We start from the raw sequence: 26,768 nt of genomic DNA on the forward strand, positions 1-26,768 counted from the left end.
TCTTGACTCTGTGTCAGCGCTGCTCAGCAATAACTAAACCAACCCTGTGTAATCAACATTGTTTTCATCACAAATCCACAACATATCTCCGTACAAGATACTATAAAGAAATTTAAGTCTACCCCAGCCAAAACCTGTATGTTATTCATGCCACCTTAGGGCCCATGACAGCTGATGTCATAAAGGTTTGAGAGCTGGCAACTCTTAGCTCCTGATGGTAAATCAAATCTGAAAATTTAAGAGAGATCATTAAACTTCTGTCTCACAAGCTTCTCCAGGCTTTTCAGCTTTCAGTCTCTCATGTGGTGTAGTGCTCCTCTGGAGAGTATAATCATCAGCTGAGCAAGGGATATTATCTCCTCCACTGTTTCCACTGTCTACCATCTGCTCTGGGCTTGGCCTCAGGCTCCTTCGTTCTAATGTATCCATTAACAGACCTTTTCTCCAGTCCCCTGAAATATGTGACACACTATTTACTTGCATCACCTTAATTCAAAATGTATTCTTTCCCCTGCAAGGGATTGTGGACAGTTAGATTTTTGATAAGGTAGCTTGTTTTACCTCTAAACATATTTAGAGTACGATAGTAAATATTTTTGGAGCTGAAAGAATTTCTGTTTTAAATTTCTGTGGCATTGATAGCACTGTAAATTGAAAGAGAGGAAAAAGAAATTCCTCATTCAAAATGGAAACAGTATTCTGATGCAAGCACTCTTCAAGAGCTCCCAGCCATCAATCAGAAATCATGAGCTGTTATAAGACAGATTTTCCAAACTGTCACACAGGAGCAAGCAATAAAAGGTTTCGTCAATATGAGGCAAAATGGCTGCAGTATATGATTTTTGACAATCGGCGAAATAATTTCCTTGCATTCCAATAATAAACAAATATCCATATGTGGAATTGTGAGAGACTGACATTTATGGGTTTAGAAAAAATAAATCAATTATTCAAATAAAGTATGTTTTTAGTTTTCAAAGGCTATCCTCTTGCAATAATGAAACTAAGAGAAGTCACAACATTGACAGGACAATGATCAATTCTATTCCAGCTGCTTTGAGACACTCCAGCTGAAAAAGCAAAACCAAAGCTTAATACTGTTCACTTTCTAACCCTTGTATACAGGCTCTTTTGGGAGAAGTAGAGAATGACCTTAGGCTCTGCTGCTTCTCAGCTGCCAGAATAGCTTCTTGGGCAGCCGGGCTGCTGTAAATTACCGTATGGATTATATTGCCCTTGGCTGTTTCTAAAGTCAGGGGAATAAAAATATGGCTTTGTTTCCATTTTCTCAGCTGTGCCAGCTGAGGAGCCAGACTTAAAAGTTCAGTCCTTGCTCAAGGCATGTAAGGGTGCCACAGAGAGAGCTGATAGTCATGTCTGCCTGAAGGACTGAAGGCTGTCGGTTGGCCTATGAACGGGTGCATACACTGGTGTCCTTCTATGTATTTGTGCATTGCTTTGTACAATGGATGTCTGACACTTTCTGGTACCATTAGGTATCCTTGTACTGCAAATAAATAATGTTATACTGTATGTATAGGAGGAAGAGAGAATATTCCTCAGTATTCATCCAATAAACTGTCTTATTTTATAAACATTGAATAAATGACATCGACATGAAGAGAATGTCTATGCAAATCAAGAGAGAAAGACATGCTTAAAAATATAGAAAATTATAATCTTTAAAAATATTCTGAAAATATCTTGTTTTCTAAGAAGAAATCTTAAAATGATTATATGATATTGTTTTAAAATGCTTTTTAAAAACTGCAAAGTGATTCCTCCTTCAATTATTTAATTTCAATAAAAAGAAGGCATCTTTAAGCTAAGCTCTGGGATGTTTACTTTGGTGGATTTCAGCTTAAGTATAAACTAGCCCACAAATTCATTTATCTCCACCCCATTTCTGTAACAATTTGAAGCCAGCAGTAAAATCCCTTGTATGATTCAACATAGTGTGTGAGCTCTGCTACCCAATGAGCCTTAGCTTGGGAGTTTCAGGTCAACAATGAAACCTACCAATAAACATATATCATGGATTCATCTCAGTAGTCTTTCACCTCTGATTTTTATATATCTATGTTCACACAGGAAGGAGTATTAAAAAGCTTTCTATTTTGAACTTACACTGTATAGGTTCCTTGAAAGTATCTAAAAGCAGGATATTATGACATATAAAAAATGATGCCAATACTCCGTGACACATCTATTATAAAAGAAGTAAAATATTATAGGGGGTAAATGTCAATGTATGTCTTCCTATACTCTTAGGAATTTAGTCCCACAAAGAAACAGCTCAAACCTTTTTCAGGTTTTATAATGGCTTCTTTAAATATTTAGAGTTGGGAAAGCCACTTCTTTTCTACCTCAGGTTGATGAAAGAGGAACTTTTCTTTAGTCTTTTTAAAACATGAAAGGGGTAAGATCACTAGCATCAGAAACCTCCTCCCTTTTCTCTAAGAATGGTTCTTTCAAATCTTCAAACAAGAAAATACGTTCCTCTGTAGTTCCTGATTTTCCATCGCATAAAGTGCTTTAATCCCACTGGGCTCTGTGTGCACGTGTGTATATGTGCTGGTGTTACTCTGTCCACATCTATGTTAGAGGAGAAGATAATTCTTTCACTTTCAAGCACTGTGATGATTGAAAGGAAGGATATGTTATTTATATGTTATTACTTTAACCAGTCTACCTGCTTACATAGTAAAGAATTAACAACTACAAAATCAATCATTATATTAAAATAAAACAACGAAAAGACAAGTAAACCATAAAAAAAGTAATGCAGCTCTGTTAATTTTTCAACACTTAATGTACCCAGACTCCCTTCATTTTGCAAAATTTCACCTGAATGTCTCTAAATACCTTGGGAAAACAATGCTTGATTTGTGTAATGGTTACCATACACTAAAGGAGTTGGTGCAAACAAAGAATCACAGAATTGCAGAATATGCTGAGTTGGAAGGGACCCGCAAGGACCATGAAGTCCAAGTCCTGGCCCCGCACAGGACTATCCCCAAAAGTCACCCCATGTGCCTGAGAGTATTGTCCACATGCTTTTTGAACTCTGTCAGGCTTGGTGCTGTGACCACTTCCTTGGGGAGCCTGTTTCAGTGCCCAACCACCCTCTGGATGAAGAACATTTTCCTAATATCCAACCTAAACCTCCTCTAGACAACTACAGGACCCTTGGGTCCTGTCACTGGTCACCAGAGAGATGAGATCCGTGTCTGTCCCTCCTTTTCCCCTCACAAGGAAGTTGTAACTGCAATGAGGTCTCCCCTTGACCTCCTCCAGACTGAACAGACCAAAGGAGTGCTCAGGTCTCACCATCTCCACAGCCCCAAACCGGTCACTTCCTACATTAACAGTAGTCTACAGAATCTGAAGCATGTACAAATGCAACTTGAGTGTGTATAGATACAGTGACTGAAGGAGGGAAAAAAATCCTAGTTCTGTGCCCCCTCACAGGTTGTATTCCCTCAAAATTCAAACTGAGGGGAGTCATTCTAAGAATCTCTGTGCAATCTAATGTAAATAGTATAGAAAAAGATGAGGTTGACTCTCAAACACTCGAATATTAGTGTAAGTCATAAAATCTTAGATTAGATCTTAAATCAGACTTCAGAGGTAATTAGGTCCTCAGGCCTCGCAATGGTCCTGCAAACTTTCTCCTTCTATATCCAGAGCAGTGTCTTGCTTATATAATTAAAATGAGTTATTTTCATACACTTTTTAAACATGGTGAAAAATACCTTACATATACTCTTATAAAAAATAGTCCTGTAGTGACATAAGGTTAGCTAATTTACTTTGGTTACACGCACTTACTGAACTTTTCAAAGTGCTGAACACTAAAAGCTACTTATACATAATTTATATCATACTTGCTGGCTGAACTCTGTTCTTACACTTCATGTCTGCCATTCTCATGAGCATAATAGTAATAATCCATCATGTATTTGTATAGCATTCTGATGGTGTTTGCAGGTTGATAAGAATAAAGATACAATGAAAAGATAAATAGATGGTGGTTACAGCAAAGCCCTGGGGTCATTAGATTTTAGGAGGGAAAACTTTACTCTTTCATATTTATATTAACTCTTGGGTACCATGTTTTATGCTGCAATGGAGTACTACCGTGGTGAATGTTAACTGTTCATGTTTATTTATAGGACATGGAATTAATGCAAAATTCCAACTGCCTTTTATTCTTACGAGGGCAATTTTGCAGCTGTCATCAATACAGTTAACTCTGTTGGAGCACTGAGGACTTGTAAATTTATAATAGCTATGGAACTGGATTTTGTATGTATACTTTATTTTCAGTAGCATCACAGTAAATAAATAAAAGTTTGTATTTAAATATTACCATATCAAAAGAATTTATTGGAAGTTAGCAGATCACGTGGAGTAAATTCTATGTCTGCACATATATACATAAGACTACAAATTCCTTTTTTATCAACATAGCGATGAAGAAAAGAGGTATGATACTTCTCAGTGAGTCTTCCAGAAAGCTGGATCTGTGCAACATGTGGGTGACTTAAGGTAGCATGTGGGTGATTTAAACTCCAGCTTCCTTAATGTGTGTCTATCTGACTCTTTTCACAAACAAAACAAGAAAACCTATGTATTAAAACAATCAAATAGGAAACAAATTGGTCTGAACAGATAAATTAAAACAGAGCGGACTAACTTTGTGGTTCATGAGGATTGATCTTAATGTTTGTATTGTTCAGTAAGGAAAAAAAGGATCATCTGAAAATTACATGCAGTAAAACATGACTGAAAGTAATAATAGAAGTTATTTATCATATGTATTAAATTTTTTAAAGTTATAAATGATTTTTTAGGATATGTTCAGGGTGTGGTACTGCTTTCAGAGATTAGGTCTGAATAAAATTAATTAACTGTGAATAAATTTCTGTGAATAAATAAAAAAAAATTGTGGGATATAGTAGCTTCATGCAGAGACACTGGCAAACTATGAATCAGAGTTTCCCACTGAGAGGCAGCCTAATTAGACACTGGAGTGCTGCACTAACCTGACTATGCTGCTGTATTTGGTTTGCATGTCAAGGTTTGGTAGCAGGGGGTCTACTGGGGTGGCTGCTGTTAGCTGCTGCCAGAAGCTTCCCTCATGTCTGACAGAGCCAATGACAGACAGCTCCAGGATGGACGCACTGCTGACCAAGGCCTCTGGGATAACGTACTTAAGAAAAGGAAAAAAAACTGCAGTGGAACAGCAACCAGAAAAGAGAGATGAGGAAAATGTGACAGCAAGAACTTTACAGACACCAAGGTCAGGGAAGGAGGGATAGGAGGTGCTTCAGGCTACGGAGCAGAGATTCCCTGCAGCCCATGCTGAAGACCATGGTGAGCCCATGGAGGTTCACAAGGGAGCAGAGATCCACCTTCAGCCCGTGAAGGACCTCACACTAAAGCAGGAGGATGCCCAAAGGAGTCTATGTCCCTGTGGGAAGACCAGCTTGGAGCAGGCTCCTTGAAGGACCTGTAGACCCACGGAGAAAGAACCCCATGCTGGAACAGGTTTGCTGTCAGGACTTGAGGCTTCAAGGGGGACCCACGCCAGAGTAATCTGTTCCTGAAGGACTGAACCCTGTGGAAATGACCCATGATGGAGGAGTTTGTGAAGAACTGTAGCCTGTGGGAATGACTGAGGTTGCAGAAGTTGGGGAAGGACTGTCTTCTTTGGGAAGGAGTTTCACGATGGAGCAGGGAAAGAGTGTGAGGAGTCCTTCCCCAGAGAAGGAAGGAGAGGAAGAGACAGTATGTGATGAACTGACCACAATCCTCATTTCCTCTCCCCTGCTACCACTGGCTGGGGATGAGGTAGAGAAATCCGGAATAAATTTGAGACTAGGAAGAAGGGAGGAGTGGGAGGAAGATGTTTTTAAAATTTGGTTTTATTTTTCATTACTCTACTCTGAACTTGATTGATAGTAAATTAATTTCCCTGAGTTTAGTCTTTTTTTCCTGTGATGGTAATGGCTGTGTGATCTCTCCCTGTCTTTATATCGACCCACAAGCCCTTTGTTATATTTTCTCTCCCATGTTCAGTTGAGGAGGGCAGTGATAAAGTGACTTTGGTGGGCATCTGGCATCCAAACAGGGTCAGTACAGCTGCCTTTAATTATAGTGGGTGATTGGGACTTCATGCATGGCACTTCTCTGCTTAGAGAGCTGTCGTGATTTAACCCCACTTGGTGCCTAAACCCACTCATCTGCTCTGTAACTCCCCTGCAGTGGGATGGGGAGGAGAATTGGAAAAGTGAGGAAACTCATGGGCTGAGATAAAGATAGTTTAATAGGCAAAGCAAAAGCTGTACATGCAAGGAAAGCAAGGAATTCATTCACCACTTGCCATGGGCAGGTGGGTCTTCAGGCATCTCCAGGAGACCAGGGTGACTTGGAAAGACAAACACCATCACCCCAAAGGTCCTCCCCAGACACTTCTTTCTTCTTCCCCTGGTTTCATACGCTGAGAATGTATGGTGTGGAATATCTCTTGGCTCAGCTGTTCCAGCTGTGTCCCCTCCCAACTTCCTGCATTCCCAGCCTCCTCGCTGCTGGTCTGGAGTGAGAAACAGAGAAGGCCTTGACTCTGTCCAAGCACTGCTCAGCAGTAATGAAAATACCCCTGTGTTTTAAGCACAAAACGCAAAACGTAGTTCCATACAAACCACTATGAAGACAACTCTATCCCAAGCCCTACTAAAACCTCTTCATTTTAGGATGAAATCTCTTCTCCATGCAAGTCACTGGTGATATTCCTATTGCCTTTAACAGGACTCAGTCTGACCTGTTTTAGAATCCATATAACTATGGCACAACAACAATAAAGATGAAAGTGTGCATGAACAAAATCAGAAAAGCTGAGTAACAAATAGATACCATAAGAAACTTGGATGAAAAGAAATATGAGAAAGTTCCCCAAATTCATTAAAATAAAGAAAAGATGAAAGAAATAAAATGTCTATTATTTAAGAGAAACGGGGACCAAATAACAGATGACACAACAAAGTGCAAAATCTTCACTACAGTTTTTCTTCATTCTTCACCAAAGAGGTTAATTGTGACTAGAAGCTTAAAATAATTAACATTAGAAACTAAGTGCCAGGATTAGAAGCCAGGATTGGTTAACAGACAGAAAAGTTCTTAGATAACTACAATTTAACAACATTTTTCCCTAAAGTATTTATGATCTGAAATCCTCTTTGAGCCATTAACAGTCACCTTTGAGAACATTTCAGAGCAGATAAAGGCTGAGGAGACATCTAATGGAAAAATACAACTAGTAAACTAAAAAAAGGAACAGAGTTTTATGTATCATCTACCTAGCTTATAGTTATAATGCTAAGGTAAATGAATTATTAATCAGCGATTTTCCCCTCTCAGCACCTAGAAAATCTGAAGTTTATTAAAAATAACCACAACAGAGTTACTGAAATCAAAAGAGTACGAAATTGCAACAGGCCAATCTGATACCAATCCATGACAGAATAATTAAGTGAGTAACAGGAAAGTATTTACATACTTTTTCTTTGCTGACATGTGACAATTCCATATGACACAGAAGTATGGTAATATGTTCTCACTGTAAAATCAGTTGAATCACTTAGCAGAGACACCTTAGCATCTGTTCGCTGACAGTTTGAAAGAAATAAGTTGAGTGCAGCATTATGCAGTATTTGTGTTACAATTGAGGGACTACTGTTTGTGGATAACATTAACCAGGAAGGTTATAGAAATTCTGGAAGGTAGAATTACATTCAACATGATTTTGATAAAATGGAGAAATGGTACAAAGCGATAAAATAGAATATAACAAAGAAAGATGCAAACTGCCTAGGAAGGGAAAGAAAATGTAAAATAAAGAATGGCTCACTAGGCAGATATACTGCAGAAAAAGGGTTTAGGATGACAATGGGTTGCAAATGGAATGTTAGTCAATGTTGCAAAACCAGCAGAAAAAGGATGATTTAAAATATGTAAGTCCTGAGACATATGAAGTAACTGTTTCACTCTAGTCAGCATTTCTGAAGCCTTAAGAGGATTACTGAATGCAGTTTTAAGTCCTGAGGAAAGAAGGGGATAAGATAGAAGCAACAAAAAGTTAATAGATGCAGAAAATATGACCACTGAGCAAAGAACGAATGAAAAATATTAGAAGTCTTTCTTATTTAGTCTTGAAAAGAGAACATTTGGGTCACATGTTAATAGTCTTCCAACATACAAGTTGTTGTAAGGAGAATAATAATTTATTGTTAATATTATCACCAAACGCAAAACAAAAACAATTGGTTGCAGTAGGAGGGATTTATGTTGTGTAGCAGGAACACCTTTTTACTACAGTTAATAACAGCTTACCTATATCAGTCTACCTGTCTACCTGTCCAGTCTATCTAGATTTTAGTAAAACCTTTGACACTGTTTGCACAGAAACTCACTGCTCATGGTCTGGACAGGTGCACTGTTTTCTGGGTAAGAAACTGACTGGATGCTGGGCCCAAAGACTGATGGTGAGTGGAGTGACATACAGCTGGTGGACAGTGTTCCTCAGGGCTCAGTACTGAGGCCAGTCCAGTTTGATCTCTTTATCCATGATGAGGGGATCAAGTGCACCCTCAGTCAGTTTGCAGATGACACCAATTTGGATGGGCGCATTGATCTGCCTGAGGGTGGGAAGGCTCTGCAGAGGATTCTGGACAGGACAGGTTAGATGAACCAAGAACAATTCTATAAGTTTAAACAAGGTGAAGTGTTGGATCCTGTATCTGTATCACAACAGCCCCAGGCTATGTTACAGGCTTGGGGAAGAGTAGCTGGAAAGCTGTCTGCTGGAAAAGGAACTGTGGGTGCTATGTGACAGGTGGCTGAACGTGAGACAGCAGTGTGAACAGGTGGGCAAGAAGGCCAATGGCATCCTGGCTTGTATCAGAAATAGTGTGTCCAGCAGAACTAGGGAAATGATTGTCCGCTGTACTTGGTACAAGTACACACTTGGTGAGGCTGCAGCTTGAGTCCCGTGTCCAGCTCTGGGCCCCTCACTTCAAGAAAGACGCTGAGGTGCTGAAGCCTGCCCAGAGAAGGACAACGGAGGAGCTGTTGAAGGGTCTTGATAACAACTCTTATGAGGAACGGCTGAGGGAGTTGGAGTTGTTTAATCTGGGGAAGAGGAAGCTCAGGTGGGACCTCCTTGATCTCGCCCTTAAATGATGTTGTGGACAGGTGGGGTTCAGCCTCTTCCCTGAAGTTATGAGTCATAGGACAGGAGGAAATGGCCTTAAGTCATGCCAGGGGAGGTTTAGATTGGATGTTAGGAAAAAATCCATCACAGAAAGGGTTGTCAAACATTGGAACAGGCTGCCCAGGGAAGAGATTGAGTCACCATTCTTCAATGTATTTAAAAGACATGTAGATGTGGTGCTTGCAGATGTAGTACAGTTGTGGACTTCGAAGTGCTACTTAAATGTTGGACTCAATTATCTTAGAGGTCTTTCCATCCTAAATTAATCTATGATTCTGTGAAATTGCAGTTACTTTTAAAATGTCTTTTACGCATTTAACAAATTGATAAGGATCTTTTTGTTCTACCAAAACCAAAAAGGGAAAGGAAAGAAAATACAGCCTTGAAGTTGAAAAATTTAGTTTTTCTAGTTTCTTATTTAGTAACACTGTGTATAATGAAGGAATAATATTTTTTGTATACTATAGCAAGAAATGTTTCAGTAAAAGAGTTTAGTAAATTTTTTTTCTCTCTGTGTTCGGTGGAAGGCACAATTTTACAGCTCAGCAAATGTAGAAATAACCATTAATTCAGCATACCTTCTCTAATATGCATATTTATATTTCACCATAAAAGCTTTTTTTTCTGAGTGACCTGGATCTTGAGGTTTCTTGAAAAAAATCCACATTATCTGTATTTATAACTTCTTTAATTCTCCAAACAAATCAAAGGTCTCTGAGACAGAAATTGACTTTTACTAACTGGTGTGCAAATGGAAAACAAATCTTTAATCTAGACCTTTAGTCAGCAAATAATTGAAGATTATCATAATGGATAAAATCTTGTAAAAACTTCTCTGAAGGTCAATGTAATCCTGATTTGGCTGGATGGATTCATTAATGCCTTTAAAGGTGTATTTTTTGCACTAAGAGAATAAAATTTCATTTAAATGTGGCAAGGTAAAGTGAACTGGTTTTTGTGTTGGTGACTTAATGATGAACAGATCAGCTCTGATGCATGGGATGGTCCAAGATGAAAAAAAATTGTTCCATCCTTTTGGGGCACTGGATCAGCAAAAGTAGTATATAATTATTGGGTCAGAACCAACTCGTGTGTGTATGTGAGGGGAAGGGCCAGACCTGCAGGCCCGAAAGCCATATGGTAGCACCATAACTCACATGGTAGGGCAAGGGCCCATATGGAGTGGCTGTCAGTTAAAAGGGCAGCCTGGTAGCCCTGGAACTTCACACCCCTTCGAACTTGGCCTCTGATTGTCTACACTACCCCTCACTCCTGCCTGGGAGGCACTGAGTGGTCTGTGCTGAACGTCCCGCCTGGGAGAAGCGGCTGCAGGTGGTCAAAGCACATAAATGTAGCAGCACATGGTCTCCATTTCCTCTTTCTTCTCTGGAACCTGCCATCGGCCTTGTGGAACTAGATTTCCATAGGACTCTTTCGTGGTAGTTATTTAATCCCACTTCTTCTCTTAATCTCTTTCTTTCCTTACTCTTTTAATCTTTCTTTCTTTCTTTGCTCTTCCACAATATTTTAGGTAACTTAAAACCAGTTGGTTGAATTATTCTAAATTGTGTAGGTTGGCACGTGATGGTTCAGTGCTTTGTCTAATGTGCCTTGGTTGTACGCTACCTCTTTTAAACCTTTGCCAAAAAGCCTCATTTCCTCTTAAAATTAAATGTATCTCCTGGGAAAACGTGTGCAGCATTTATCTTTTTTGGTTTTCTCAAGGTATATCAGAACCAAAGGCTCTGCAAAAGTCTGGTGGATGAAATTTTCTGAGTTTTGTCTATTTTAAAAAAAGTAATACTCTCAACTAAGCTTTTGACTTTGGGACTAGGGTCGTACAATCTTGAGCAGTTAAAAAAAATTTATTTCTTGCTTTGTATAGAAAAAATCATTATTATGCATATATCAAATAATTGCTGTGGAATATGGTATAATAATTACATTAATTTGCAGTTAGATGTGCTTGTCATTCCATTCCTGGTATTTGTGGGATATTTAGAGTCAGACATAATTTAATTTTTAATCTGACTTCTCTCAATTAGTCATTGTTAGACTATGCAAGCATCTGCATAGTCTAACATAGACATTGACCTGTAATGTGACACCCCCACCAGTGTGAGATCTGTACTCCTTTAATTGTGAATTTCAAGTTCCTTGCTGTGAAGAGAGACCACCCTCCACTTTTCAATGTACTCACAATTTGTTTCTGAGTTAAATCAGAAAGAAAAGTTAATGCACTAAACTACCTCACCCTTTGGGGAGTCCCTTGGAAATATCTGTGATCTTAACAGGTTCAATCATTAATCAGACATTTCGGAGTGCCTGAATAGTACCAATGCAGTTTAATTTTGGATTTGCTTTTTATGACTATTACTTGAATCAATATAAAAGAAAGAAAAATAAGGATAATTTCAAAATTATTTTAAAATATGTTTTCCAAGTAATATCTTTAGTGTTCACTTCTAAACACTTTGCACTCCAGGAACAGATTCTGAGGGGAATAAAGATTTTATTTGACCACTTTTGATGTCAGAAATTATGTAGGTGTCCACTGAGTGTGACATAAGTTACAGACTAGGATCCAAACACTGTTGTTGCAATGTTGTTATTTGGTCCCTATTAACATAAGAAACATGAAGACAATATAACATATAATTAAATTTTATTTATCTGAGTGATTATTCACAATAGAAAACATGCATTTATTGGATCAAACTTTTCCTTTAAATACAAGTGAGAGGTGCCCTTATGAGGCAATTAAATAAGTCAGATAAGAGATCTGACTACACAGTTCCCTATGAAGATTATATTTCCAAATTAAATTAATTATTTTGTAGAAACCTGACAAGAGTAATTAATTGTAAGGGATGATCCTGGCCAATATATCTTGCTGTAGCCTGCTTCAAGGCTTTGGGTTGTAAGATTAAAAGATTGAATAAAATTTGTTAAAATTACCTTCTCCTGTTTATGTACAATGTATTAACAGGTGTAACATTAATTTTTCAAAAGTCTTAGTTAAAAGAGACCAGAATACAATATACTTTGGGAATAATCATCATTAATCACATAATCAGAATCACAGAATATTCTGAGCTGGAAGGGACCCACAAGGATCATCAAGTTCAACTCTTAACCAAACAGACCACATGGGGATCAAATCCACAACCCTGGTGTTATTACCACCATGCTCTAACCAACTGAGCTAATCTCAGGGTTATCGCTGAGCTAATCTCAATATATCTTGAATTTTTAGCAGTGAATATTGTCCAAAACTGCATGAGAACGTGTGAATTACGAATCATGGAAAGAACGCCTTTAGGAACAGAACAATCACGGGTAGCAGTTCTCCAGAATTATGTGAACTAAAAACATTTGCAGTTATTTGTGGTTTTATTGTGCGGTTTCCCCTTAAAGCTCTGTTGTTCCCTCACCCACCCAATCTCCCTGGCCAGTGCCATGCTGTCTTCTTCACTGAGCCCCTGCCCCTATCCTAACCCCATTGGTTGTCTCACCCATCTCTCCCCAGTCCTCGGGTTTCTATTGGATTTTATCCTCCTGTTTCCCCTGTTGGCTAGCTGAGCCTCCAAACCTCTCCCTTCCCCCCGAGCCTGTACTCAATCACAGCCCCCTTCCTAAGCCCTTCCCTGAAACCCATAAAAACTCTTTGCTGCTTTGAATAAACTGCTTTTTCACCACCGGACCTCACAGCGTGCACAGTGTGGTCTCTACCACCGGCACTGGGGCCTGCACAACCCTGCCCCAACTCTGGGAGGTTACAAACGAGGGAGCCATTTCTCCCCTCTCAACCTCTGTCACAAAACATGTTATTGAATTCTACATTGTACACTTAATCCATTGAGATAATAATAATAATTTTAAATATTAAATAGGTTGGGTAAGGAGTATATTCTGTGAAATCTATTTGTAGTCACAGAATCACAGAATCATTGAGGTTAGAAAAGGCCTTTGAGGTAATCAAGTCCAAACTTTGACCAATCTCCACCTTGTCAACTAGACCACAGCACTAAGTGCCACATCCAGTTGTTTATTGAATGGCTCCAGAGCTGGTGACTCCATCATTGCCATGGGCAGCCCATTCCAATGTTTAACAACCCTTTCCATGATGAGAGTCCTCCTGATGTCTGGCCTGAAGCTCCCCTGGTACAACTTGAGGCTATGTTCTCTTATCCTGTCAGTAGTTGCCTGGATGAAGAGACTGACTCCCACCTCGCTACAACCTCCTTTCAGGTAGTTTTAGAGAGCAATAAGGTCACACCTTGGTCATTCAGTGGAAGGAAGGGAAGAAAAAGATAATGCCTGACCAACTTCTTCACAATTTAAAAAGTAATTTCTAAGGATTTGGATAGCACTTTGCACAATTATAGATGCTGAAAAATAATAAATTAAAAAGTTTGAATTTTTTAAAGATTATATGGAACTTTAAATTCATGATCCCAAATTCATTTTAGACAAAAATTGGTGTTAAGATACAGTAGAATGATAATTTTTTGACTTATTTGCAGCTGGGTCTTGGACACCATGGATAATGCATTTTATTTAGTATCGTGTTTCCTTTGAACAGTCTTTTAGAATGAAAATGACATGTTGGACTCCCCAGTATGGATTTCTGTTTCATGTGCACAGAGACATTTTGCAGAGATATTTAATGGTACAATGAGTACTACAATTACGTAGTGATTTGAAAAGAAACAAGTCACAAAGCAATACAGAAATATAATTTGCAGCGCAAATGTAAAGTAAGACTAAAAAGAAAAAGAGTATTGAAATATATTAAAAGTTTAAGTTTTAAGTTACAAAAAAGTTTGCAATTATAAGACATGATTTAATTATTAAGTAATGAATGATAACTTTCTTCTACATCATAAAAAAGGAATGTATACATTATAGAAAAATCAGTGAAAGCATAAAACCACTGACAAAAGCAGCTCCTGTGTCAGTCTCTGGGAGGGATGAACTGACTCATTTTAAAAAGAGATGTAATGAAACCAATATGTAACATGGTGAAACAGGGAGTGCCATTCTTGTTTCAGCAGTTATACAGATGGTCCATGCAGTGTCTCTGACTCTTCAGGGAGACACAGAAGAGGCTCCAAGGGAAGGCAGTTCCACAGGGATCTCACAGATATTTCCAGCTACCACTCTAGGGCCAGTGGATGTTTCTGTACCCTGGTTCAAGCTAATGTCAAGTCAACTGGGAGAGCTGCCTGGCACAAAAAAGCACTATCAGGATACTAATTCAGATACTAAAATCAATGCTGGTGAATTAGCAATGCCAGCTGACAGAGATGGTGCCTCAATGAGGCACTTGTACTGCTTTTGGTACTGGTACTACTATCACTGCTGGGCTCTGGTTTTCACTTGTGTCATGTGGGAACCTGAGCACAGAGTATTTGTTCAGATGGAAGTTCTTTTGAGTTTAGGATCATGTCAAGCGTTTTCATATCTTTCTTCAACTTAAAAACTCAATTTATAGGGTTAAAGAATACTAGAAATAACAAAACAAAACTGTTATCAGGACATATATAACTTGACTTCTTTACCAAAATTATGAAAATAAATTTTAAAAATTGAGGAAATAAAAAGAAAGTATTTTATGGATATTACCTAAATAAGATATACTATTTTTCCTATATCCTCTATGGTCTTAGAATTATTTTCACTTCTTAACATTAGTATGCATTTTACTCTGAAAAAATGTTTTAGATTACTTTGATAAAGTGTAATTTTAATGTAATCATTTGGGATTTTCAAAACCAAACAGACCAGTCAACAAAGTCAAAATTGGTATTGACTTTGTTTATGGCAAAGCCTGATAATCATTCAATCCTCCACGAAGTGTTTTCAAACTAAATTTCTGAGAAATCTGATACAATAAGACTTGGAAAGTTCTTTTATATATACACTTCTACTGGATTTTTTATTCTCGTGTTGTGTTTACTAATCATTATTTATTGATACCTGTATCCTGGTAATCTGTTATTCATACTGGCTTTGAGATCTCTTATTTAGTTTTAAGCAAACTATCTATTTGTTTAGAGTCCCATGCCAAAATATGCAATGAAAAGAGTATGTGTTGTATTATAGTAGATTTCAAGCAATAGGTATTTTTCATTTCTAATCATCTGGTTTACATGTTACAAAATAGGAAAAAATTATCTTAATACCTTCCCTATTTTAATTGAAGTGCAGCTGCAAGAGTTGTGTCCATACAGTAGAAAATACATAAAAGTTCCCTTTAAAATGCTGTAATGATTTTTTTGAAGCTCTCATATGTTGAAAGAATGTCACCGTCTGCACTTATGTTAGAGCTAGTTTTGTCACATCACCACAGCCTTGAATGTGTTTAACACCAAGGGAGGCTGACACAGGGTTCTGCTTCAGGAGGGTTTTTGAGGCTCGTTATCATACTGTATGAGTTATAATTACACTTCTTGAGAGTAGGAGGATTCTTTGTCAAAATCTTCAGGATGTATAAGATAAGACTTCAAGACCTATTTGTAGTTCTGGAATAACAGACAAACAGATACAATGAAAATACAGTTATGGTACTGTTTGCTGTGCACTACACTGGTACAGCTGTTTTTATCATGATATCTATACTTTCTCAAGATTCCTATTGTCTCTGCTTCTGTTTAGAGGAGTTTTCATGATGATCCATGACTCACAATGCTTTACAGTCCAAGTAAAATTAGTATTAAATATATTTTAAAATCAGATTCCTCAAATTTTATTTTTAGGCCCTTCTCCATACCCTGGTAATAGCTGGAGGGGGAAAAAAAGGTAATGATGAAGGAATTCTGTATTCTGTGCTCTTGATTTAGCCTTAATGCAGTCAGTGAGCATTCACCATTGCATTACCTCTAAATTCAAGCTTTTGCACATATGTTGCAGAGTAAAACATGAAAGGCTGTAGTTTGATAAACACTTCTTTCAGTGCCTGTGCTGACTCAGGCAGTCCCTACATTTCTGACACTCCTTATCTTCACTTCCCTTTATTAAAAATAACCAGGGAAAATGGCTTATTTTTACTCTGCATTAAGTTTTCAATCTCATGGTCCAGACCTGTAAACAGTTGTGCTAATTTAACTAGAAAATGGCATAAGGACTACACTGATTGATGAGAACTCCTTAGGACAAACTGATGCTGAAAAAAATGTTCTTCAAAATACATGTAAAGACATATATTAACTGAAATTCCTTTTTCTGTTGCGTGGAATTATGAAGAAGTGAAAGGGAAGACCTGTTTGGAACCAATTATGCATTGATTTTTCTGTTGTGCATTACTAACTTTTTTGCAATCCTGAGAGGTTTTTTTTAATCATAAGTATATGAATTAGGATTTTTTTTTGGTTTTTAAGTGTAAAAGGTCAAACAGTTAAAACACGAAAGAATATTTTAACCCTACCTACTTGTCCTATGCTGTAAACATTGTCTACATGGATTTCTTCAGGGCTTTCAATGAGGTCTCTCACAGCCTCTTCCTAGAGAAACTGATGCACTGTTGTCTAATGGTCTGTGTGCCGTGTGGTGAACAACTCCTTTTCAAACTGGCAACCTGTCACAAGTGCAGTCCCCCAGGGATCAGTAGTGGGCCCAATGCTGTCTAACATGTTCATAACTGTTTTGGAAGATGGGATCAAGTGTACTCCGATGAAGTTTGCCAATGATATTAAAATGAATAGGGAAGTGGACACTTCGGAGGGGAGAATCACCCTTGCAGGAAGACTTGCATAGACTCGAAGAATGGGCTAACAAGGGCCCTATGAAGTTCAGGGACAAACGTAAGATCTTCCACATGGGAAAACATAATCCATGAGTGCAGCACAGGCTGGGATCTACATGGCTGGGGAGATGATTTGTGGAAAAGGACCTGGAGGAGCTGGTGGACAGCAAGCTCCATATGAGTGAACAGTGTGCTGCTGTGCCAAAGAAAGGCAACAGGTTACTGGTTTGCATCAACAGAGACATCACCAGCAGAGATAAAGACATCATTATCTCACTCTACTTAGCACTTGTCAGGCCACACCTAGAATACTGTTTTAGTCCCAACTGTACAAGAAAAGAATGTGGACAGGCTGGAGAGGGTCCAGAGAAGGGTCACAAAGATGATTAAAGGACAGGGAAGCCTGCAATGTGAGGAAAGGCTGAGAGGGCTGGATTTGTTTCTTTGAGAAAAGAAGGCTAAAGGGAGACCTTGTCATCATATTCCAGTATTTAAAGGGTGGCTACAGAGAAAATGGAGACTACTCTTTTACAAAAAGTCACATGGAAAAGACAAGGGGTAGTGGTTAGAAGTTGTTCCTGGGGATATTCCAATGGTACACAAGAGGAAAATTTTACATAATGAGAGCAATCAGACATTGGAATTATCATCTCAGGGAAGAGGTGGATTTCCCAACACTGGACACTTAGGATTCGAGTGGACAGGGGGCTTGACTATCTTGTCTTGACCACGATTTTGCCAAGAAAGGTTGGACCAGATGATCCTGGATATTCCTTTCAACCTGCAGTTCTATGATTATACGATCCTATGAAAATAGATGGATACAGTTCTTTGTTTAAATTAAAGGCTAATCCGAATTCTTCTAAGGTCTTAGTTTTTAGATCTTATCCTTTCCAAGGAAAAACAGCTAATAATATTATTGATTCTCTTAATTAAAGTTTCTGCCACTGAATACTTTTTTACAAGGGAAATACAGTAACAATTATAGTTGTGCACAAAAGACTGCAGACTGTAAAGGAACTATCTAAAATGTCTTCCTTTTTTTAATCTCAGTAACAGAAGCAATTTATTTATTTTTTGCTTAAGGGCTTCTTCAGCAGTTCCAGTCCATGTCAGAAACATCTTTTTTTTAAGTTATTTTTTATTTCAGTAGGTTCCTTTTACTTCATCTGCATGACATCTTGATTTTTTGAAAATACGATTGGACAAAACCTACATATAGGTGTAGTGATGCCTTATTGATTTGTCATTCTTTCTCAAGTTGGGGTGTGGGAGCCCAAACCCAGCTTTCAGCAAAAGAAAGCTTGATTGACAAACATCTCATGATCTGAAGAAATTTGGACCCTGGTCCAGAGACCTGTTGATGTGCAAACCAGAGATATAAACCTGGCTCCAAGAAAAATTAAGAAAGGACTTTTTGAGATGATTGTTAAACCCCTGTAATCCCTCTATCCCCCATGTAATCCTACTAGAAGAAAAATTAACTATTTGGAAATTGCAGTAAAAACTTGTGTAACTCCCCAATTAACATAGGTTGTCCCCTTCATTAACATGTCTAGCCCCAGATGCCTTTAAAATACTTTTCTCATGTTCCATAAACTATTCCAGTTCCCCCATACTGGGATCGTGTCTAGCTTTTATTTTTCAGACTGCCACTTTGGGGTTTTGTTTATTTGTTTCTTTTTTAATATCAAAATAGTTTTATATCAAAATATCAGAAAGCAAACACATTTAATTTTGAACCTCAACCTCCAACGACTCAAGAAATATGTTCATAGGGTCCCACTGAAAGAAAAATCAACATCAGTAGGACCAGGGTCATAGAGATGAATTCTGAATTCTGAAATACCTATCAGCTTTTGGCTTTTAAAAGCATTTGCCATTCACCTACTTGCTTTTCTCTTCTAATTTGGAGAAATTTTTTGACAGTGATTTTTAGCTTAAATAAATTTTCATTGTTACATGAGCAAAAGTAAGTCAAATTTCCTGGTAAAAGGACATTTATTTTTCTCGATTTTATTTACCACTTCAAGACACTATGTCAAGTACTTAAAAAAAGAAGGCTTCAGGATGACTTTGGAATTAAACTGCTCGTATTTTTATTTCAATGTCAGGGTTAAAAGTCATTCCACTGCTGAGCTTGTTACCTCTTTTCCTTCCAGGAATCTATTTGATTTTAAATATTATTTTGAATTGTCAAAATTGTATGTGGTTGTATTGGGTCTAGTTCGTTTTCCCCATGGCAGCCTCACAGTGCTGTTCTCTGCATTGGTAGCTAGAGAGGTGTTGGTAGTACACCAGTGTTTTGGCTGCTGCTGAGCAGTGCTGGCACAGCTTTAGTAATGTCTCCCCAACATTTTGCCCCCTATCGTTAGTCTGGGAATTGACAAGATCCTGTGAAGGGGCACGGGTAGGCCACCTGACCCAAACTGACCAAAGGACTATTCCATACCATATGATATCAGCTCAGATACAAAAGCTAAGGAAGGGAGGAGGAAAGGCGGGCATTCTTTATTTATGATGCTTGCTTTCCGGAGCAACTGCTCTGCATGCTGAAGCCCTGCTTCCTGGGAAGTGTCCAGACATCACTTGCTGATTGGAAGTAGAGAGTAAAATTTATTTTTTTTTCTCTGCCTATGCATGCACAACCTCTTGCCTTTGCTTTAATAAACTGCCTTATCTAAACCTATGAGTTGTTTTTCATGTTATTTTCTCTCCCTGTCCAGTTGAGAAGAAGGAGTAATAGAGCACCTTGGTGGGCACCTGGTGTCCAGCCAAGGTCGACCCATCACAGTGGTCTATTCCTTTTAGAACCTTGTCAAGATAGAGTTACTCCCTCAATTCTAATTTTAACCATTTTTATTCTCATCCTGTCTGACTTAAATTTTTCTGTGTATGACAAGCATTCGTTCCTGTCTTAGCTATAGTGTATGTATTTTTAAATATAAAATTAGGAAATAACCTAAAATTTTCCATGTTAATGGTCCATTGTACTATTAATTCATAGCTGATAAATTTAAAGAGAACACTTTCAAGAAACGAGGAAGTGGTTAGAGGGCAAAAATAATGAGTCTGGATTCGAAGTTAAACTTTTTAAAGTTTCTACAGTGTATCACAGCTTAGAAGAGTGACTCACAGGTAATGATAGCTTACTTGAGTTGCTGTATAAAGTCTTGAATCCACTGTGTGGCCTGCCTTGCTCTGTCTCCTTTACGTATAGACAGGTCAGTCAACAAAAAATGATGAAATATCTTCACTCTTCACTTCAGAACTTTGTACGTTCAGGAAAAACAGCGCCAGTGAAAATTTCCCTCTTTCTGGGAGTCTGTAGTTCACTCTCATTGCAGAGGATTACAAACCTCCAAATTAGGAGCTGAGGATAATATTTTCTCTAACTGTCCATGAATCTGTTCGTTTATACATACAAGAGGTAGTAAAATTCACAGATCAAATATTTTTCAAGGTCACTAACTACATTCTTCCCTGCAATGACTTTAATCTTTCTATGGGTTTTTTGCTGCACTCTATCTCTTTCTAGAACAGTCTTTAAAATTTTGTAGAAAGTAGAAAGAAGTTCATTAGTAACCTAGTTATATTTTTGTCAAAAATAATAACCTCTCCATATTACTTGTTTTTGTTTTCTAGTTAGTCAAATATTTTACTAGCTGTAGGCTATGATATCTGTCATTTATTGTAAGAAATAGGGTGGAGTAGAGTTCTTCCAGACACAGATGATGACACCTAATTATATACCAGAAAATAGAACTCCCCAAGGAAAAAAAGAATCCAGATTATGTTCAAGTAAAACTGCTTAAGGCTATTGTGGATGGCATGGGTATTTATGAGCTTTATTAATAATAAATGAACTAATGTTGTAGCTCTACAATTTGCAGACAACCTCATCTGACCGTTGAGAAGATGTTGGCTTTGTGGCAATAATGAAAGTACATAAATATTAATATCTTGTGAAAATAAAACCTCTTATTGCTGTATTATGGTTGAAAGTACATAAAATATAATGAAAATAAGGAAAGCATTGAGCAGTGTAATTTGTGATAGTTAACTATGTTTCTTCATTTATGGTTTAAAAGCAACATTAGATATTCTCTCAGTAACAGAAGCTATTAACCCTTCAACCAATTACTTTATCAAAAGTATTAATTACTTGTTGAATTGCAACGCTGGAGAGATATGCAGATGTACAGAAATTTTGTAAGCCTCTGCATATAACTTTTTGATGTACTTTTTATACCTGTCCAAAGATAAATGAATGTTACCTCATTCCAGTAACTTAAAAAATAAGAAATAAGCCCCACGTAAAAAAGCATTTATCATACTCACTTTGTAACTTTATGTTAACATTTTTGGGGTCTATTCTTGCTTTGCCACATAATTAATCACACAAAAATTGTACCACACTTAACAGGAAAGTAATTCCTTCATGTTTTCTATTTTTTTATGACTATCATTATAATGAGTAGGGAGCAGGAAAAAATACGAAGCTAGGATTTGTGTTCATTTTTTAAAATCTGAGGACATGTACTTCCCCATGCTGATCAAGTTGGGGATCAACACTTGCAGCACACTCCATAATTAGGAAAATAAGAAGCACCTTCTGAATTGGTAGTCAGGATAGTTCTATTTCTTCCAGTTGGTTTTACACCAAAGCCTAGGCTTGCTGAGGGAATTGAATTCTATGCCACTAAGTGATGTAGATGCATCCTAGGAGTACTACATATCCTGGGAAATGGGTCAGGAGTGAAGACACAGAGAAAATGTTACAAAACTTTTGAAACTCTGCAAGTCACATATTCTTACTTTCCTGGTGAGTCCTGGTGAGTTTATTTTATTAAAATAAAATTAAAAAAAAAAAAAAAAAGAGAAAATAACAACAGAAATTAGTTCCTTTTATCTCTGGTTTAGTAATTCTCTTCAGTAGCGTAAACACTTATCTGTATTATCACACAATTTCACATGACTACTCATGTACTTATATATCAGATCTAAAGGTAAAACAATGAAAGGATCCCCTGGCAGGACAGGACGGACATAAAAGCACAAGGATATGAAAAATTGTAACCCTGAATCCAAAATGTAAATCAGTACAAAGGTTGCAGTTATGGTTCAAAGTCTAAAGTAGCAACTATCAAACAGATCTGCTTTTTTCCACAGCTTGATAAAATTCTATATATCAAACCACTTTAGGAACTACACTTCAATCAGAAGATATAGTTCACAGAATGATAGTTTGACAAAATTCCTTTTCTTCTTTTCTCAGATAATGTTTATTTTCTACTTATTTGTTGTTTATTTATCTATTTGTCTATTAATTAATATGTTTTGCATACTACCCTCCAGCCCAGAGCCTTTTCTTTCAAAGATATTAGGAGAATCAAACACAAGAAATGTACAGGATCAAGGAAAGAATATTTTTTTTCTGGTTCTCTTTCTATCATTTCCTGTTTTGCAGGTGCTTTTGCAGAAGTCTTGGTACCACAATGTGTAGAAAATGTGAGAAAACTTGCCTGTGTCATAGGCCTCAGTTGGGATTTTGCTATTTATACCCAAGCTCATAGAATTAGGCATTTAGTAGCTCAGGCACAGTGTAAAAAGTGACACCTGGGAGCAAGTTACAAGATCCTTCCACAAGGAGGCCATTAGTTCTTTTCCAATACATAACAAGTAGTAGTCTCTCTTAGTATTGTCCTGTTAATGAATACCCTCTACTGACCTTTTGTCAGGTTTCTATGGTGGTGTTCCTTAAACCTCTATTATATGCATGGACATACATGCACAGTCACATATGCATGCATACAAAGACTACTTAATTTTTTTTTTGTTTACAACCCACTAGTAAAAAGACTCTGGCATTAAATGGTGCTAATTATTCTGTAACTCTTCTTGCCTAAGTACTCTTATATTGCTGCTGTAATAGAACTGTGCGATCCCCGAAATTCTAGACATCCATCTTATTTCTAACAAGGCATTAATAGAGTCAAAGATCCACCCTCATTCACTGAGCAACATTAAACATTAATAACTGGAGATACTCTTGCTATTTTTAAACAGCTAGGGGAACCTCTATACCAATAATTTATTTAAACCATTTACAGTGAGATGGCAATATTTAATCCATTAATAATTTCCATTTTATGAATTTCTGTTTTACTTTTCCTAATCAGAAGTGTAAACCTATCCTATTTATAACAATTTCCTGAAACCTGAGGGACTTCTACTTTCTGTTAATTAAGATAAAGTGTGGGGTTCATTGCAGTTGACCAGTAAGTGTTGGAAAGGGCAGGGTATATTTTCTTTGAGATATTCCTAGTAGGACGAAAAATCATAAAATCTGTGGGTGAGTGTTGGTAAAACCAAGATCTACTAAATGCACGATTATTCAATGAAAGGGTGTTGAGGTAATCTTCAGGGCTAAATGCAGATGTCCTTGTCCATGAAGAACTGATGCTCGTGATCCAAAACTCCTCATAATAGCCTCACATCTCCCTGAGGTCAAACGAATTTCTCTCACTTATGCAAGTTGTTTTTTTCTTGGGATAGAATGTTATTCCACAATGGAATTATAATTTATTCAAGTTCTCTACCATTACTTATTACAGCAAATAAGGTACTGGAGATTACATATAGACAGCATAACTGTCATCTAGATAGATAATATCTACATGCAATACGAGACCAATAAACTAAATTCTGCTTTTAAATATACGTTTTCCTGAGACATTTGAAATTTTCCAACTGTAGCTTATGGCTCTAAAATGTTTCTGTTCTTTAATCACTTACTATCTAAAAGTATGACAAAAAAGTCATAATTTGAAGTCAAGTTCTGAATATAAAGGATTTTTTTTTCCACTAACAGAGTAAAGCATTTGGAGTAGGCTGACCAGTCAGGTTGTGAAATATGCTTTCTTGGGAATTTTCCAGGCCCACCTGGATAGCCTGGACAATATGGTCTGATCTATCAGCTGATCCTGGTTTAAATATGGGGTGAATTAAACATTTCACTTTCCTATTGACTCTTACTTAATCCTAATCTGTCACCATAGTTTCCTCCTGCCATATATGTAAACAGGATTGTTAAAGTCTACCAATGACAGGGACTGTGGAACTTAGCACTAGTGTCTTGTGAGAACAGAATGTATGTTCCTTCTTTCTCAATGCCCAGATATTTTGCCTCTTAGGTATCCCAAGTGAAACTTTACGAGTTTTATCATGCTCCATCTCTCCCTATAACATCCAGGCAGTTATAGACAGTTGAAGATTTAATCTTATTTGGTATAACTTTATTTGTAGAATACTTGGCACTTCTTTTGATCAGTATGTTTTATATTAAATGGAAAGTTATCTGTGAAAAAATAATCTCTCTGGCTGTTCACAATTTTGCCACCTTTATCCTTAGTCTCTATGCCTAGCTAGTTGTTGAAACTCAAGCTTGGATTTAATTTTCTTCTCACACTACCTGTTTCAATGTGAAATCCACACTTTTATTTCCTTTATATTCTCCCATTTACTCTCTCTGGTCTGTAATGGACTGTATTTCAGGTGAACTGGACAGTTTCTTGAAATCACATCTCTAGAAGAATACCATCAACAATCTACAATTGCTATTTAGCAATGTCATGGAGCTGCAAATTGAAAAGGAAACCCACCTTTATACTATATCTATGTTCTACATAGGTAAAGATACAAGAGGAAATAGTTACTAATAATCTTTAAATTTTTTTCTTTAAAATCTTCTAACAGAGGAGATTTTCATATAGAAAACTAAAGGATTGTCTTTCAAAAAAGGACCACTCCTAACCAATTTGTATATACCTGCACCAAAATGTTATGTTTGTTATCTTTGTGATGTTTCTAAAAAAAAGTCTGGCAATTATTTCATATTGGCAAATAATTTATTAGTTTCTGTCTTTATTCTCAGAAATAAATGAACTGATTTATATAACATTAAAGATGAAAAAAAAAAAAGAAAAAAGAACAAAGAAAATCAATCTGAGGCAATCACTTGCAATAGAAAAACGTATACCCAAAAAGATGAAGTTTATTGACATTCAGAACAACTGAAAGCAGAACCTTATAATGAAAATAATCAGAATACCTTAAACATAAGTGGTATTACCACCTTCTAGTAAAATATCTCTTCAGATATGCTTGGAGAAAGTAATGCTCCCATTACTAAAGGCAAGTTGGTTCAGAAGCTAAGCCGATTTAGACACCTCTTCCCTGTGCCTTTAAACATGATTGCATTGAAATCATACAGTTCATTTTTTTCCTAGTGTTGAAATCCAAGCAATGTTCTACAGTAACCATCTTTGGAGTATTCTGTGCACACACACTGCAATCATTTTTCTCTCAGTGGCCTTCAGTCACTGTCAGCTACGAGTCATTAAATGTTGAGTATAACATAACATAAGAATAGATTCACTGTCTAGGTCTAGTTTTGGATGAGAATAGTTAGTACACATCAATGAAATATTGTGGGATTTGAGATGATGGGTAACAAGTAAAGTATTTCAGCTTCACTTGTGTGCAAGAAAAATTCCAGCATATATGTAAAAAGCTGGCCCCTTTTCTAGATCTCAACCTGTAATCTCTGAGTGAAACTCTCCTCTTTCTGTACCCAAATTGTTCATTGTGATCAAAATATATGTCACCCAAGGCCTTATGGAAATCCAAAAAACGTGGTCTATCCACAGCTGAAAACTGTCTGTATTTTTACAGAACAATGGTAGACTTGAACTGAAGCTTTTTTCACGACTTATTGGAAAATAAATATAACTCACACATCCATTCAGTGCAGTCCTGCATCTAATTATTTGGAAAGACTATCACGTTGTGAACCAAGAGGAATATTTGCCCATACACAACTGTCAAATTCTCTAGTCATGAGTATGAATCTTTTCTGCCCAGGAAACTTGTGGTACCATTTATAGTTTATTCATGTGCTGATGGGGATCTTACACAAACTAAATAACTGAACATGGCTTGGGCTGGTATAATCCTGCATGTGCAATTTGGATTATAATTTATGTTCTCCTTACTTTCCATCTTCTTCCATAGTTTGATATCTCTCTAAAACAACAGCAGAAACAGAGTTCTGTCTGAACACTGGGGATTATATCGCACTGATCCTTGGCATGAAGATGCTTTCTAAATAAGAGGTGTCTCACATTTTCCATTTGTTAGCATCTCTTTCCCATAGGATAGCCTCCTCTAAAGGGAATGCTGTCATCTTCATTCCTTAACTATTGCTGTCCCTCTGGTAAACTATAACAGAGAGAAAATCCATGCATGAACAAAGTAGCTGGAAGGGAACTCTGTCTTTTCACTGTGCAACCTAACGCCAGTTTGTATACAAACCTGTGTCAAGGTGGTTGGGTACCTACAACTGAATGGATATCAATTGATGAGTGCAAATCAACTAAGGGAGCATTTAAACCTTTGCAGCATGAATTTGAATCAAGCCTGTTTGGCCAGATCCTATATTTTCAGTCTCCCTCTTGCTTTCCAAGATCTGGTAGATAGAGAGATTTTTAGCATAATTCTTGCTCTGTTTTCCAGTTTGTAGATGTCAATTTGTGATCTCTCAGTTGTGGTGATGTATATGTGCAAGTGAAATGACTCCATAAACATACAGGAGAATAAAAATTTTCTAATGATAAAGATGCCTACTATTCCTCTACTGTCTGATAGAAATTAAATTAATTTTTCAAGAGATGTAAAAAATTATAC

The sequence above is a fragment of the Corapipo altera genome, unplaced genomic scaffold (genome assembly GCF_003945725.1).
Source record: "Corapipo altera isolate COAL_440 unplaced genomic scaffold, ASM394572v1 22, whole genome shotgun sequence".
NCBI classification, from domain to species: domain Eukaryota; kingdom Metazoa; phylum Chordata; class Aves; order Passeriformes; family Pipridae; genus Corapipo; species Corapipo altera.